At 37.2% G+C, this 12772-nt stretch overlaps 2 long non-coding RNA genes across 2 annotated transcripts; both read right to left on the bottom strand.

Moving 5' to 3' along the window:
- Positions 1–2235: 2235 nt before the first annotated feature.
- On the bottom strand, positions 2236–3936 carry LOC141637205 (uncharacterized). The gene is made up of 2 exons (XR_012541697.1): positions 3870–3936; positions 2236–2432 (listed from the first exon to the last, which is right to left on the bottom strand). It is a non-coding gene; the product is annotated as an uncharacterized LOC141637205 (long non-coding RNA).
- Positions 3937–8424: 4488 nt separating this feature from the next.
- On the bottom strand, positions 8425–10120 carry LOC141637206 (uncharacterized). Its single transcript, XR_012541698.1, has 2 exons — positions 10054–10120; positions 8425–8621 (listed from the first exon to the last, which is right to left on the bottom strand). It is a non-coding gene; the product is annotated as an uncharacterized LOC141637206 (long non-coding RNA).
- Positions 10121–12772: the final 2652 nt, after the last annotated feature.

Raw genomic sequence — 12772 nt, 5'->3', positions numbered from 1 at the left:
ATAACGCTAATACTGGCTCCTAGATCACATAATGCCTTCTCGATCGAGAAGGTACCAATATTACAAGGAACAGAAAAGCTACCGGGGTCAGCTAACTTATGTGGAGCAGTATGAGTCAAATAAGAACATGACTCCTCAGTTAGTGCGACATATTGCACAGTATAAAGCGACTTCTTTTTAGACAAAAGTTGCTTCATAAATTTTGTGTAAGCAGGCACTTGATTAACTAGTTCAAGGAAAGGAACTTGCATATTTAAACTACGAATAACATTTTCAAAATTGTTAAACGATACTTGTTCCTTCGTCGGCACTAATCTCTCTGGGTACGGGGCTGTAAGAAGCAACTTAGCCTTTTCCTCTAGGTCTCTCATACCGGCGTCAGTGGACTTAGGCTGAAAATCCACTACCTTGTCCTTGTTGTAGCTCGAACCTTCTTCAGACCGTCTCAAGAAAGAACCATTAATCGTCATTGGGTCGTACTTTGGAACCGGGACTGACTCATCAGCATTTGGATCTTGTCTTAATAATTTCGGAGTCGTCTTACCCCGAAATAAGTGGTCCCTCATGTTATCCGGCATTGGAGGACGAAAAGGTTCACGATCAGCAGCGTTTTCAGTCGATCGACTGACCTCCTCAGAACCAGAAGCTGTACTGTTGTGCGGACTGGTCGATCGACCGGGTATGTCAGTCGATCGACTGATATACCTTTTGATCTTCTTTTTCTTGCTACTGTTCACTCCGCCATTTTTCTTGCTTGGTTCCGCCTCATCTTTTTCAGTAACATCCTCGACCATAGCGGGCCCATCAAGGGTAGACCCACTCCTCAAAGTAATTGCATTAAGCGTCTCTTTTTTATCCGGCTGCGACGGTAAATGCCCCGGAGCTCTTGTTGCACTCTTGCTAGCCAGTTGAGCGATTTGACTCACCAACATTTTCATCCCGGCCTCTCTAGCTTGAGACTCTTTTAGCAACAAATTTTTCAACTCGGCAAAATCGGAGCCATGGGGCTGTTGCTGCTGCTGAGGGACATACGGAGGCTTTTGGTATGGCTGTTGCTTCTTATGAGGGGGCACATAGTTCTGCTGCTGTGGAGGTGGAGTCGGATTTTGGACATTTTGGCTACTCCACCTCAAGTTTGGATGGACATTCGGCTCAAAATAAGTGGTTGTCTGCCTATAATGTTGAAAAGCAGCACAATCCTCATAGGGACTACTGTAGAAATCTGCAACATGTCCTTCTCCTCCACATCTCTTGCAGACGAAAGGACCGTCCGACACAACATTCACTTGATAAATCCCTCCTTTTGAAGCTCCTCCCAACTCGTACTTATCAAATCTGGCCGTGAGAGCTTCTAATGCAGATACAGAAGGAGATTCAGCGGCTCTCCTTTGATTACCCCGTGAATTTCCATGCTCAGCTCTATGGGTGGCCATGTCTTCAATATGTTTCCACCCCTTAGTCTCTCCAACATTTTCTTGAAACCTGCCATTAGCTGCAGCATCCAGGATAGCCCTCTGATCATCATAAAGCCCATTGTAGAATTGATTACATAGGCTCTATTGCTCGAACCCATGGTGCGGAATAGATCGCACTAGTCTCTTAAAACGGACCCACGCCACATGAAAGTCCTCATCAGGGCCCTGTTTAAAGCTCGTGATCTGAGCTCTAATTGCATTGGTCTTCGATGCAGAGAAATACTTTTTATAAAATGCTAGGGCCAGAGAATTCCAGTCAGTTATCCCATTAGCAGCTCGATCCAGGTCTCGGTACCACTCCCTAGCAGCATCACGGAGTGAGAATATGAACATTGTCTCCTTTATCTGGTTCTGGGTCACACCTGTTGGTGGGGGTATGGAACAGCAGTAGTCAATGAATATCTCCATATGTTTAGCTGCATCTTCATTTGCAGCTCCCCAAATTGGATTCCCTCAACCGAGTTGATGTAAGACGGTTTCGGTTCAAATTTTCTATCCGTCCCTGGTAATGCGAATCCCTTATAGAGATTCTCAGCTTTCTGCTCTGAGTGACTGGCTATACTTGCCTCTTCAACCATGTCTGGAGATGTGGCGTGTGACACCCTCATTTATTGCGGAAAAGTAAACACGTAATTCTAGAATAAAACTGCATGGATATGTTTGTAATAGGTTCATTATAGTAAAAACCTGTAATTTTTAAAACCTGAACCTGTTATAAAGATATCCAAAAGGGAAGGTGTCAAACATGCAAGGTCCAAAATAAATCTCATGAATGAAACATCGCTAAAGTCGCGAAACAAAGTTATACAAACCAAATATGAGAAAGGGAGACATATGTCCCTAAAATGTATGTGACATAAAAAGGGTTTAAGGGTCACAATAAAATAAAACCAGTCTAGGTCCCAAGGTTACTTTGCTCGCTAGCTCGTCCATGTACCCCATATATGCATCACCTACCTGTCATTCGCATTTTATACAAATACGAAAGCCACAGTCAGTGGGGAGTAACTCCGAGTTCTCCCAGCCACGAAATGTCATAATTAATATAACATGTAAACATAAGAATATGAATACGAATCACACAATGCCTTAGCATATAGATGCTAGACAATCGTGCTTATCATGTGAACAACAATATAACAACACATAGTCCTAGCATGTGAATACTAGACCGACTCAAGCTACACTATCATGTGAATCACATAACATCCAGAATCCAAACTCTATCAACCATAGCCGGCTTGCATCTCACCTTCTATGATTCATAGAATCATCAAACAAGAAAGGGCAATATATCAAAGACAGGCATAAGTTCTTAGTACCGTCAATAGTCACTTTGTAACTCGAGTCTATACCACGAGGTAGGGAAGGTAATCGAACCGGTATCTTGGCTCAGCGGTTACTATTAAGAAAACATGGCCAAGAGACAACACAACCCTAGCCTAAAATCTGCGCAGACCTAGACATGCGGATACACACCACCGCACCCAAGACCCACAACTTTTTTTAAAACAAAGTGAAGTGAGTACCCTAAGGACACCACCGAAGGGTTGGCTAGTACTTAACTGACCCCATACTATCAAAATAAGTAACTGAGGTCATGCCCCAACTTGGATATAAATCCACTAGTCGGGAACACAAAGGCTATCAAGCGGTGAACATATACTCGTCAGAGACTATAAAGACCTATCTATGATGAAGGCCGAAATACTCACCTAGGACCTAGTCCCAGCTAGTCCCAGCTTGAATACTTTAGCCCACACCACACACGACTCACCACACAAGTCAATTAAGACACCCACTTAACCATAAGAGGGCAGAAAGTCCCACTTACCAACATAAATGCTAACATTCTATCATGTGAAAGGCTATATAAATGTCTATTCAGCAGAACAATCCAACAATATCCTCAATATCAATAATAATCCAAACTCCAGCTAACCGTTAATTTCATAATTCATGAGAACAAACTAAAATGGCAAAGAGGCAACAAGACTGAAGTATAAGGCAGCCAATTCATCCAACAACCAACATGTGAAATGATAATTACAATTATCAAGACATAACATGAAATTTCCAATAACAACCAATCTCACCTCAAAGACAAACCCTCGACCCGAGTCCTGCGACGGGTCATCGGTCAAATCGAGGCCGATTTGGTTTAAACCTAGTTTGACCAAACTCGTTCGGTCAATCTGGCCCAGCTCAGAGTCTTGGCCTACTTTGGCCCAAATTACAAATTTTATCGCTATATTATTCTCATGCTATTTCCAATTTCTATCATGTGAAAAATGAAAGTAAAACATTATCAATCACCTAAACACTTAACAAACAACAAGCACCACATTTACTACTTATGTGACATTAATTCGTCGAGTAACTCGGAATAGTTACCTTAAGCTAGCAAAGAGACAAGCAATAAACTTGAGAAAGCTTCTAAAACCCAAAATTACTCTTCATCTTCAACCACATATGAGCCACCTAAAATAATTATGTGAAAGGACGATATTAACGAATTATCTTTATATAAAATATGAGACGGAAATTAATTTAATTATATATTAAATAAACCAAACTAGCGTCAAAACAATTTATGGACACGGCTCAAAAGTTATTATGACAACCTCAAACTCGGCCTAACCACCAACTACACATGACCTCAAACTCGTGACTTAGCTAGGCCACTGCCTAGGCCACGGCCAGGAGCCATTGCTAAGCTACGACCAGGCCACACTGTCTCAACACTCCACCTAAACAACTACCCATCTCAGCCACTAAAACCCATGCTTGACTGTTCTAAAATCAGCCCACTCAATCACGTTAAAATAGTCCCAAAACCTTGCAACAGGACATCCCAAAACAACCCCACCACAATCCATGAACAACTCTGAAAAACCTGCACAAAGAGACCTCAAAACAGTCCTAAAATAGTCCCTCATCATCCCACGAAATGACCTACTCAACACATTATAGCGGTCCCAAAAATACACAGAAACCGCCCAACATCGATCACTCTTACGCCCTAAAAACAGTCCCGAAAGGCACCATTTATCCATCCCAAACTGCCCCAAAACAAACCCTACATGTCAGTATACACCGTCTCAAATATAAAAGACAACAATTAGCACCCAAAACAATCCATACATGTCAGCATACACCGTCTTAAATATACCACTTACTAGCTAGCATCCCAAATGATCCCTAGAGGTCAGTATACACCGTCTCAACTATACAACTGACTAATTAACATCCATAAGGATCCCTATATATAATTATACACCGTCTCAACTATAAAACATACTAACAAATCTTCTACCAGACCGTCTATTTTAGTACATACAACCGTCTTATAATAAATAAAGCTGAAAATATAAATGGGTTTGTAAAAATACATAACGAAAATGAATTTTACTTACAACGGATTGACGAGAACTACGAAAGGAGCGCTATGGAACAAAAATAGTTGAAAACGGATAAGGAACGAAGCACCGACGTCGATTAACAGATCAAAATTCAAAGAAAGGTACGAAAAGGAAGGAAAAAGAAGGAAGAAGAAGGAAAGAAGACGTGCGTTGTTTATAAATGAGACAGCAGCCTGCTAGCCTGCTATTTATTATACATACGTTTCTTCGTCGTTAAGAAACTTCGATCGTTATTAAAACCGTTTCGAGTTAAATTTAACCGATTTAAGTAAAAGTTTCAGTAATAAAACGGAATCAATAATAAATAAATTTAATGAGTGAAAATAAAATAAACTCAGCTAGTTAACATAAATAATACAATATCAGTTTGAATCGGAATTATTAGCGATTTTTACAAAACTAACGGATATTAATAAAAATTGCTAATTTAGTGAAATAAGCTCAAAATAGCTAATTGGACGGTTTTGTTCCCAAAATCCATCTCGGTTCACTTAAAACAACTTTCATAAGGACTCGTAAAGAAACGGAAATTATTAAATAAATAAACTCGAACTAACTTCAATAAACTCCAACTAACTTTAAATAAACTTATTAATGATTATTAAAATTAACGTATCGAATTATGATGAAATTAATTAATTAGCTAAGCATATATATATATAAATCGTTAAATGATGTAATTAAATTCAAAATAGCAATTAAAAGAATTTTATCCATCTTAATAAAATACGGGGTGTTACAATCACCCCATCTTTTAAAAAGTTTCGTCCTCGAAACTTGAAAGTATAAATGAAAGGTTATAAAAATAAAACTCGAAATTGGAATCGGTAAAAAAAACAGTTAAAAGGTCACTTATCGTAAGAATCAAAATTCTTTCAAAAGTTTCAAATAAAATTTTCCAACAGAACCAGATTCTCATCAGAGGAACGGAAGTGTTCTCGTTGCGCATTCAAGAATATCACATTCCAAATCCAAAATAAGGTCAAAGGCAAATCATTTGTATAAATCGAAAATCAAAATACTTTCAGAAACATTAATGAAAAGTTTTCAAATGTATAAGTCTCATTCATGGAACGAAATTGCCCTTGTCGTGCACACAAGAGCGCTAACTTTCCAAGTCAAAGACAAATTTAAAACCGAAAATCACTTGTCGACAAGAGTAGAACAAGTTATTAAACGTTTCTAATAACGAGTTCTAACATCCGATCAACGTTAAAATCAAAAGAAAAGGTAATTTACCCAAATTTTCTTTTGCAAAAAGCCAAAATAGAAATAAAGGTTTCACTTTTAAACCCAATTGGGGGTCAAATCCCTGAAAGTGTAACATTAAACTTTGACAAAAGCATCATAATTAGATCAAAGTGAATAGAAATTGGATAAAATTTACAAAAATCTCAGGTTTGGCAACTCAAAACTATGATAAAGAAGTCTATACTCAAAGAGCAATTAGAGAATTAAATCGAATTTTCATTTTTCCAAATCTTTACAAGTAGGGAAAATTTTGTAATAGTAACATAAAATTTTAGCAACGAACCAAAAATGGTAGCTTGAAATATTTAGAAATTGTACAAAAAGGAAAGTAACTTAGATAGCATAAAAACAAAGTATGTTAAGAGAGCTCAAACTTAAGCCACAAGAGAGCTATAATGACTTTCATAGGGTAAAAATTGAAGTCAAAATTACAAGGATGTCAAAGATATAGTTTCACAAGATACGAGTGTCAAATTTAAAGGAGGAGCAAGATGAAGCAAGGAAATGAGGTATGAACGGTAACGCTTATGAACGAGGAGAAATGGAAAATTAAACAACAAAGAAACTCCAGACACTCTTATCTCAAACAACATCACTCAAAACGGTTCCGAAAACTTCCTAACAACAAAACTCATAACCACATCATTCCCAAGGTTTTCCTCAATCGCTTATGTTACCTCATCCTAATCTATTCCCTGAAACAAGGTACTCCACTATAAGTGTGATTTCATCGCTCCAAATCCTCAAACATCCAGAAACAACTTTCACAAGCCTAAGGTCAAGGCTTCCAACAAAGATATATTCGTATCCAACTAGTGTCAACTATGGGTTTCTCAAAAAGGTAAACCTTCAATCAAGAATCCCAATACCAAGCTCTAAACTCCAAGAGAAGGTTCCTCAAATATTCCACAAGGTTCTCATTTCAAACAAGGTAGTAACATACCAACCCCAAAATCTGAAAAATCAATAGGATCTCAAGTTTCTCTATCCTTTTACTTATCAAGGATTCCCAAAAGCGGAACTACACTCAGCTACACTCAGCTACGACATCATCCCATCATCTCAAGTGCTCAATACGACCTCAAGGTCTATACAACTATAGGGTTAACAAGTTCTTCTCAATACTAAATCTCTCTCAACTCAAGAACTCTCAAGAGCCAACTAATAATCCCACATTAGCTTTTCTCATATGGTCATACCCATTATCAAACTCTCATGTCCAAAGTGATTATGGAAGCCAATCACAACTCGACTTACTTAGTCAAGGAACTAGGTATAAGAATCACTAAGTATGTCTCATCACCTTACCTAAGTCTTTCTAACATCACGACTTCTCAAAGCCAGGGTTAAGGGTCAGACACAAACAATCTCCTCAAAAGTCGAATTTTCCAACCCAGGTCAACATTCCTCACAAGAAAGAGTACTATCAAATGGCGTTAAGGGAGGATAAGCAAGGAACAAAAGACAAGTTAGGAGTACAAGCGTAGCTTTTAAAGTAAAACTGAAGGGAGTTTAGAAGGAGGATAAGCACCAAGAGATTAAGAATAAGGCGAGATACAAAAAGAACGACAAACATCTTAAAGGAAGTAAAAGCATTCTTCAAAGGTTGAACAAATCTTCAATCCTCAGCAATCGGCACTAAATCTTGATCTTCGTAAAATATAAGTGTCCTTTCAATGGAACGGAGATACTCTTGGCGATCACTCAAGAATATCAATATTCCAATTCAAAGACATAAAAATACATTTTTACACCAACAAATGATAAAACTAATTATCAGACGTCTCCAATAACAAGCTTTAACACTAATTGACGTTAAAACCAGTGAAAAACATTAAAATATTTTCAAAACCTTTAGTTCAAAATTTTGTTTATAATAAGGGTAATAACTCCATTAGCTATAGATAAGCTCACGGTCATTGATCTAAGAACGCAACAATTATTAAATGACAATCAACAAACAGGTTAGTACCTAACAAAGAGCAAACACAAAGAGACTACAACATAAGATCCTAAATCTACCCATCCTACCCATCTCTCAAGTTTATTATTTGAAGGTCAAGTTATTTATATTCGGGTGCACAAACGTGCGTCGGGAGCAAATATGCTCTGATACCAACTGTGACACCCTCATTTATTGCGGAAAAGTAAACACGTAATTCTAGAATAAAACTGCATGGATATGTTTGTAATAGGTTCATTATAGTAAAAACCTGAACCTGAACTCATTATAAAGATATCCAAAAGGGAAGGTGTCAAACATGCAAGGTCCAAAATAAATCTCATGAATGAAACATCGCTAAAGTCGCGAAACAAAGTTATACAAACCAAATATGAGAAAGGGAGACATATGTCCCTAAAATGTATGTGACATAAAAAGGGTTTAAGGGTCACAATAAAATAAAACCAGTCTAGGTCCCAAGGTTACTTTGCTCGCTAGCTCGTCCATGTACCCCATATATGCATCACCTACCTGTCATTCGCATTTTATACAAATACGAAAGCCACAGTCAGTGGGGAGTAACTCCGAGTTCTCCCAGCCACGAAATGTCATAATTAATATAACATGTAAACATAAGAATATGAATACGAATCACACAATGCCTTAGCATATAGATGCTAGACAATCGTGCTTATCATGTGAACAACAATATAACAACACATAGTCCTAGCATGTGAATACTAGACCGACTCAAGCTACACTATCATGTGAGTCACATAACATCCAGGAATCCAAACTCTATCAACCATAGCCGGCTTGCATCTCACCTTCTATGATTCATAGAATCATCAAACAAGAAAGGGCAATATATCAAAGACAGGCATAAGTTCTTAGTACCGTCAATAGTCACTTTGTAACTCGAGTCTATACCACGAGGTAGGGAAGGTAATCGAACCGGTATCTTGGCTCAGCGGTTACTATTAAGAAAACATGGCCAAGAGACAACACAACCCTAGCCTAAAATCTTCGCAGACCTAGACATGCGGATACACACCACCGCACCCAAGACCCACAACTTTTTTAAAACAAAGTGAAGTGAGTACCCTAAGGACACCACCGAAGGGTTGGCTAGTACTTAAGCCGACCACTTACTATCAAAATAAGTACCGAGGTCATGCCCCAACTTGGATATAAATCCACTAGTCAGGAACACAAAGGCTATCAAGCAGTGAACATATACTCGTCAGAGACTCTAAAGACCTATCTATGATGAAGGCCGAAATACTCACCTAGGACCTAGTCCCAGCTAGTCCCAGCTTGAATACTTTAGCCCACACCACACACGACTCACCACACAAGTCAATTAAGACACCCACTTAACCATAAGAGGCGTAAAGTCCCACTTACCAACATAAATGCTAACATTCTATCATGTGAAAGGCTATATAAATGTCTATTCAGCAGAACAATCCAACAATATCCTCAATAACAATAATAATCCAAACTCCAGCTAACCGTTAATTTCATAATTCATGAGAACAAACTAAAATGACAAAGAGGCAACACGACTGAAGTATAAGGCAGCCAATTCATCCAACAACCAACATGTGAAATGATAATTACAATTATCAAGACATAACATAAAATTTCCAATAACAACCAATCTCACCTCAAAGACAAACCCTCGACCCGAGTCCCGCGACGGGTCATCGGTCAAATCGAGGTTGATCGGTTTAAACCTAGTTTGACCAAACTCGTTCGGTCAATCTGCCCACTCGAGTCTTGGCCTACTTTGGCCCAAATTACAAATTTTATCGCTATATTATTCTCATGCTATTTCCAATTTCTATCATGTGAAAAATGAAAGTAAAACATTATCAATCACCTAAACACTTAACAAACAACAAGCACCACATTTACTACTTATGTGACATTAATTCGTCGAGTAACTCGGAATAGTTACCTTAAGCTAGCAAAGAGACAAGCAATAAACTTGAGAAAGCTTCTAAAACCCAAAATTACTCTTCATCTTCAACCACATATGAGCCACCTAAAATAATTATGTGAAAGGACGATATTAACGAATTATCTTTATATAAAATATGAGACGGAAATTAATTTAATTATATATTAAATAAACCAAACTAGCGTCAAAACAATTTATGGACACGGCTCAAAAGTTATTATGACAACCTCAAACTCGGCCTAACCACCAACTACACATGACCTCAAACTCGTGACTTAGCTAGGCCACGCCTGGGCCACGGCCAGCCATCTGCTAAGCTACGACCAGGCCACAAATTTGTCTCCAACACTCCACCTAAACAACTACCCATCTCAGCCACTAAAACCCATGCTTGACTGTTCTAAAATCAGCCCACTCAATCACGTTAAAATAGTCCCAAAACCTTGCAACAGAACATCCCAAAACAACCCCACCACAATCCATGAACAACTCTGAAAAACCTGCACAAAGAGACCTCAAAACAGTCCTAAAATAGTCCCTCATCACCCCACGAAACAGCCTACTCAACACATTATAGCGGTCCCAAAAATACACAGGAAACCGTCCAACATCAGTCACTCTTACGCCCTAAAAACAGTCCCGAAAGGCACCATTTATCCATCCCAAACTGCCCCAAAACAAACCCTACATGTCAGTATACACCGTCTCAAATATAAAAGACAACAATTAGCACCCAAAACAATCCATACATGTCAGCATACACCGTCTTAAATATACCACTTACTAGCTAGCATCCCAAATGATCCCTAGAGGTCAGTATACACCGTCTCAACTATACAACTGACTAATTAACATCCATAAGGATCCCTATATATAATTATACACCGTCTCAACTATAAAACAGACTAACAAATCTTCTACCAGACCGTCTATTTTAGTACATACAACCGTCTTATAATAAATAAAGCTGAAAATATAAATGGGTTTGTAAAAATACATAACGAAAATGAATTTTACTTACAACGGATTGACGAGAACTACGAAAGGAGCGCTATGGAACAAAAATAGTTGAAAACGGATAAGGAACGAAGCACCGACGTCGATTAACAGATCAAAATTCAAAGAAAGGTACGAAAAGGAAGGAAAAAGAAGGAAGAAGAAGGAAAGAAGACGTGCGTTGTTTATAAATGAGACAGCAGCCTGCTAGCCTGCTATTTATTATACGTACGTTTCTTCGTCGTTAAGAAACTTCGATCGTTATTAAAACCGTTTCAAGTTAAATTTAACCGATTTAAGTAAAAGTTTCAGTAATAAAACGGAATCAATAATAAATAAATTTAATGAGTGAAAATAAAATAAACTCAGCTAGTTAACGTAAATAATACAATATCAGTTTGAATCGGAATTATTAGCGATTTTTACAAAACTAACGGATATTAATAAAAATTGCTAATTTAGTGAAATAAGCTCAAAATAGCTAATTGGACGGTTTTGTTCCCAAAATCCATCTCGGGTTCACTTAAAACAAGTTTCATAAGGACTCGTAAAGAAACGGAAATTATTAAATAAATAAACTCGAACTAATTTCAATAAACTCGAACTAACTTTAAATAAACTTATTAATGATTATTAAAATTAACGTATCGAATTATGATGAAATTAATTAATTAGCTAAGCATATATATATAAATCGTTAAATGATGTAATTAAATTCAAAATAGCAATTAAAAGAATTTTATCCATCTTAATAAAATACGGGGTGTTACAATCACCCCATCTTTTAAAAAGTTTCGTCCTCGAAACTTGAAAGTATAAATGAAAGGTTATAAAAATAAAACTGAAATTGGAATCGGTAACCAAAACAGTTAAAAGGTCACTTATCGTAAGAATCAAAATTCTTTCAAAAGTTTCAAATAAAATTTTCCAACAGAACCAGATTCTCATCAGAGGAACGGAAGTGTTCTCGTTGCGCATTCAAGAATATCACATTCCAAATCCAAAATAAGGTCAAAGGCAAATCATTTGTATAAATCGAAAATCAAAATACTTTCAGAAACATTAATGAAAAGTTTTCAAATGTATAAGTCTCATTCATGGAACGAAATTGCCCTTGTCGTGCACACAAGAGCGCTAACTTTCCAAGTCAAAGACAAATTTAAAACCGAAAATCACTCGTCGACAAGAGTAGAACAAGTTATTAAACGTTTCTAATAACGAGTTCTAACATCCGATCAACGTTAAAATCAAAAGAAAAGGTAATTTACCCAAATTTTCTTTTGCAAAAAGCCAAAATAGAAATAAAGGTTTCACTTTTAAACCCAATTGGGGGTCAAATCCCTGAAAGTGTAACATTAAACTTTGACAAAAGCATCATAATTAGATCAAAGTGAATAGAAATTGGATAAAATTTACAAAAATCTCAGGTTTGGCAACTCAAAACTATGATAAAGAAGTCTATACTCAAAGAGCAATTAGAGAATTAAATCGAATTTTCATTTTTCCAAATCTTTACAAGTAGGGAAAATTTTGTAATAGTAACATAAAATTTTAGCAACGAACCAAAAATGGTAGCTTGAAATATTTAGAAATTGTACAAAAAGGAAAGTAACTTAGATAGCATAAAAACAAAGTATGTTAAGAGAGCTCAAACTTAAGCCACAAGAGAGCTATAATGACTTTCATAGGGTAAAAATTGAAGTCAAAATTACAAGGATGT

This window comes from Silene latifolia, unplaced genomic scaffold (genome assembly GCF_048544455.1).
Source record: "Silene latifolia isolate original U9 population unplaced genomic scaffold, ASM4854445v1 chrun_scaffold_16, whole genome shotgun sequence".
Classification (NCBI taxonomy): domain Eukaryota; kingdom Viridiplantae; phylum Streptophyta; class Magnoliopsida; order Caryophyllales; family Caryophyllaceae; genus Silene; species Silene latifolia.
The sequence above is the reverse complement of the archived record's forward strand: the minus strand, read 5'-3'. Positions and strand labels throughout refer to the sequence as shown.